This window comes from Colletes latitarsis, unplaced genomic scaffold (genome assembly GCF_051014445.1).
Source record: "Colletes latitarsis isolate SP2378_abdomen unplaced genomic scaffold, iyColLati1 scaffold0040, whole genome shotgun sequence".
NCBI lineage: Eukaryota > Metazoa > Arthropoda > Insecta > Hymenoptera > Colletidae > Colletes > Colletes latitarsis.
Window position 1 is genome coordinate 296,875 of NW_027488390.1, and position 5,364 is coordinate 302,238.

The following is a 5,364-nucleotide window of genomic DNA, read 5'->3' on the forward strand; positions in this document are numbered from 1 at the left end:
CGCGATACCGCGATACCGTGAGACCGCGAGACCGCGAGACCGTGTGACCGCGACACCGCGAACCGCGAGACCGTGTGACCGCGACACCGCGAACCGCGAGACCGTGTGACCGCGAGACCGCGAGACCGTGTGACCGCGACACCGCGAACCGCGACGCCGCGATACCGCGATACCGTGAGACCGCGAGACCGCGAGACCGTGTGACCGCGACACCGCGAACCGCGAGACCGTGTGACCGCGACACCGCGAACCGCGAGACCGTGTGACCGCGCGACCGCGACACCGCGATACCGCGAGACCGCGTGACCGCGAACCGGTTTTTTTTTTTTTTTTTTTTTTTTTTTTTTTTTTTTTTTTTTTTTTTTTTTTTTTTTTTCTCTCGGTCAACACCGCGCGTGCATCGGAACATCAAGAAAGAAGAAGGACACATCAAGAGGAATCAGGACAACGTACACTGACACACATCAACACATACGCACACACACAGCTACACCCACAACCAACCAACCGGACTACGTACGAGGATAAGGACACGACCACAAGGACAGGACAACACAGAACGGAGGGACATTCCTAAGGTAGTATAACCTGCGATCACCGGTGCAGGCAGACTTCTCCACAGAAGCTGCGGTGGTTGCAGGCAATAATCGGCTCGTGCCAACCTGCTGGAATCGAGCGAAAGCTGGCAGCTCCGCCTCCTCGTGGCCCCCGCTGGTAACGACGCTGCAGGTTGCTTCGCAACCTGGAGCGTCGGCTAAGAGAGCTGCTTCCCGAAAGGGTAGATTCAACTTGTCCAAAGACCCGCAAGGCGAGGACAGGGTATTTCCAGCCCAGAGTGCGGTAGAACACCTACACCGTACGCTTCCCTTCGCCGTTGTCGTCGGAAAGTAGATAGAAAAACCGCTTGGTACCGGGAGTATGCCCAGCCTCCGTGCAGGGTACAGGCATCCCAGGGCCCATTCAGGGCAAAGCGACAATACTTGTCCCTATCTACTAGATTCGCGTTATAGAGGACAGTTATAGGGATTATTCACGTAGTGCTGCGGTTTTCTGTGGTTTCCTTGAAGTGAAAGTGCAAATACTCTGCGAGATTTGTAATTTTCAAATCTTCGGGGCGACCGTGCGCGTTCGTCGCCGTATATCTACGCCATCCGGCTGGATATCGGCGTGTTCTCGCGGCAGTGAGCTGTAGGCATCATCGCGAGTAGAACGGTAGTTTTAGATTCAAAATCGGAGTAGGATTCGAATTTTAAGGACGTTTTAAGTGCGCGAACCTCAATTCCAAGCGGGCCACGTCAGCGCCGCCATTTTGAGCCGACCGCGTGGCACGTAGCCAACGCCCAGTGACGTCAGCGACGCCATCTTGGGTCGAGCGCGTGACGCGCGATCAGTGCCTGGCGAAGCGGACGCGGCCATCCTGGGTCGACCGCGCCGCCGACGGAACGACCGCGCCCGAGTTGAGCCGACCGGGCCCGACTGCCGAGGAGGAGTGGGGGCGAGCCCCGAGCGCGGCTAACCGAACGACCGCACCCGAGCGGGACCCGACGGAAGCCGAGCAAGGAGGAGGAGTGGGGGACGGTCCCTGCCTCAGTATGGCGCCGACCGCGCCGGCGAAGGTCGTAGTGCAGCGCTTGGACTGCAAGAAAAAGAAGGTGGCGGCAGTACCAGCAACAGCAGCACCAGCACCATCAGCAACAGCACCACCAGCAACACCAAGGACCGCGGGAACAGGACAACTCCCCGCCCTAAAGAGGAAGGCCAGCGTCACGCCGGTCAAAGAAACCGGCAGCGACGGGAACAAGAAGAGGGCGACAGAACCCGCCCAGGAGGGGAATAAGAAGAGTAAGAGGACCGTGGCCGAGATGAAAGCCACGGCCAGTGATATCGAGGATCGCATGCTCGCATACTGCATGGATCCTCTTAAAAAGATCAACAAGGACCAGGCCATGGCCATCATGCGTCTCTTCAAGGAGATGCGCGGGGTGGTCCAGGATCTCACGGAGGAAAACAGCTTCCTGGAAGGGAAACTGCAGCAGGCGAGGTCGCAGACGGAGTCATCCCAGGCGGTGCTTAGTGGAGCGGTTGAAAAATCGCTCCAAGCAACCAAGTGCCTGGAGCGCGCCGTAAAGAAGGTGGAGGCACCCAAAGCTCTCTCGTATGCGGAGAAGCTTAAGATGGGAGCGAAACCATCGCCGAAGATGGTACCGAGAGCGCTCGGACCACCAAGGAATGTGGCGATGATCTTCCCCGATCAGAAGGACGGGGAAATCCGGACAAGCGAAGAAGCCAGAGAGGCTGTCTTCACCCTGGTTAACCCCAGGAAGAGGGGCCTACAGGTGAAGGCCGTACGGAAGATTCACGGCAACGGAATTGCCGTAGAAACCGCAACCGCCGAGGGACTCAAAGCACTCACGGAGAGTGCAAAACTCAAACAGGCCGGGCTCACGGTCAAAACGCCGGTTACGAGGAAGCCGAAGATGACCATCTTCGACGTCCCGCGGGTTATGACCGAGAAGGAGATCGTCGCGTGCCTCAAGAGGCAGAATCCGAATGTGTTCGGAGAAGAGGAGGAGAAGGAGGTGACCTTCTGCTTCCGGACAGGAAGGAAGGACAGCGAAGAGACCAACTGGGTGGTCGAGGTCTCCCCGAAGCTTAGGACGAAGATGCTGGAGGCGCACAAGGTCTTCCTGGGCTGGAACGCCTGCAAAGTGCGAGATTTCCTCGCCGTAAGCAGGTGTTTCAAGTGCCAGGGATTCGGCCACATCGCCAAGCACTGCCGTCAGAAGGAGGATGTGTGCGGCCACTGCGCACACATTGGACACAGCGCGAAGGCGTGTCCAAAGAGGAGCCAGCCCGCAGTCTGCGTGAACTGCAAACGGGCTGGTAAGAAGGGAGACCACGCCGCTTCCAGCGCGACGTGCCCGGGATACGAAAAGGCAGTCCAGCGGTCCGTAGATAGAACCAGTTATGTATAATAACGCTTCTACAGACGGACGAGGTCTCACGATCCTGCAGCTCAACATGCAGCGATCAAAAGTCGTGCCACACGAGGTCAGGCGACAAATGGAGGAAACCAATGCGGATATCCTGCTTATGCAGGAACCGTATAGTTTCAAGAGAGTTATCCCAGGTTTCGGGACGGGCGCTACGATAGTTTTTCACAACCACGCAGACGAACCGCCGCTCGCGGCCGTATGCGTGAGGAATAGAAAGTTTTCCGTGCTCAAAATCGCAGACTTGTGCACAACGCATTGCGTGTGTGTTCAGCTCTTCGACGGTAGCACGGAACTGTACGTAGTGAGTCAATACTTTCCGCCGTCGGAAAATATTGAACTCGGGATAGCCCACCTCAACTCAGTACTAACAAGGCTAAGGGGGAAAAGGATTATAATAGGCGCGGACGCGAACGCGAAGTCGCATGTATGGAACAGTAGAGTCACCGACGAACGTGGGGAACTACTAGAGGAATTACTCGTTAGACATAACTTGTTAGTGCTGAACGAGGCGGGACATCCCACCACGTTTGAGAATACGCGAGGATCGTCGAACATCGACGTCACTCTCGCAACCTGGGAAGCTATACCGCTCGTACACGGCTGGAAAGTGTACGAGGACGGAACCTCCAGTGATCATAGAATCCTGGAGACACGCCTGAACCTCGGCACGCGAAGAGGACAGCCGCCGCCCCTACAGCCACGGTACAACATCAGGAAGGCCGACTGGAACAAGCTCCAAAGGACACTCATCCAGGAGAAGCGCTCCTTGACGAACGTCGACCTAAACAGTCGGCAAGACGTCGAGGCAATGGCGGAAACCATGGAGCGGGTAATATTGACCGCCTGCGAAGCGGCAATGCCCAAAAAGAAATGGCACCAGAAATCTGTACCGTGGTGGACAGAGGAATTGACAAGGATGAAGAGGGCAACCTACAGGGCAAGAAGACTGTACCAGGGGACACACGATCCCCCGACGAGGGAGATACTTAAACAGGAATACCGACGGTTCAGGAGAACCTATACGAAAAAGGTGACGAGCGAGAAGAACCGCTCATGGCGCCAGTTCGTCACCAACCAAGGAAACCAGGAGGTCTGGGGTGTCGCAACGAAGACATCCCTGGGGAAACTCAGGAGGGAGGAAGCCACTTCCTCGATTAAACTGCCGCACGGGGGTCATACGACCTCGTGGAGATCAACCGCGGAAGCGATGTTGACGGCGCTCGTCCCGGAGGACGACATGGAGACAGACACCCCAGAACAAGCAAGGACACGCATGGAAGTCCGAATCCAGCCAACAACGGAGGACAGCCCCCCATTCCAATGGGAAGACCTGAGTGCCGCTGTAACGCGCCTCAGAAAAGGTAAATGTCCGGGGCCGGACAGGATCGAGGTGGAAGTTATCCAGAAATCCTGGGGATGTCTCCACGAGGAGCTCCTCAGGCTCTGTAACGGATGCCTCGAATGGGGAGTATTCCCAGCTCGTTGGAAGGTGGGTACGATTATCACAATACCCAAGGGTCCGGACAAGGATAGGAGTAACCCGAAGTCGTATCGGCCAGTTTGCCTGCTTTCAATGGTAGGGAAGCTGCTCGAGCGACTGATGGCGAACAGACTCGCGAGTATTTTTCTCGATCATGACCTAACCTCCGACCGGCAATACGGGTTTAAACCTGGACGGTCGACGGAGGAGGCGATCGTTAAATTCCGTAGTATTCTTAGGGAAAGGGAATTCGCGGAGGCAAAATACGTGATAGCGATAGCGTTCGATATTTCGGGCGCTTTCGATAACGTATGGTGGCCAAATGTCCTGTACGAACTCAAGAGAAGGGACTGCCCACGAAACCTATACAGGCTAGTGGAAAGTTACTTCTCGGAGAGGGCAGTACAGATCGTGGGGAAACAAGATTCAGTCCGGAAACCCGTTACCAGAGGCTGCCCGCAGGGCTCGATATTGGGTCCAAGTTTTTGGAACCTAATTTTCGATGACCTGCTGGCGGTTCTCACATCCGACGAGCTGGAATGTGAACCGGTTGCCTATGCGGACGACGTCCTGGTCGTGATCTCCGGCAACTCGAGAGAGGAGCTGAGAAGGAAGGGCCAGGGGGTCGCCACGGCAATGTCCGAGTGGTGCGGAAGGAGAAAGCTGGAACTCTCAGCCGAAAAGTCGGAGATGCTCTTGGTCAAAGGATCGCTCGATGCAGCGCGTCCACCGACCATCCGCATCTCCGGCAGAGGCATAAGAATGAAGCCAGCAATCAGGTACTTAGGAGTACATTTTGAGAAAGGACTCCGGTTGAACACGCATATCGTGACAACCTCGGAGAAATGCAGAGGTTTGTTCAACAGTCTCGCGAAGGTGGCCAAAGCG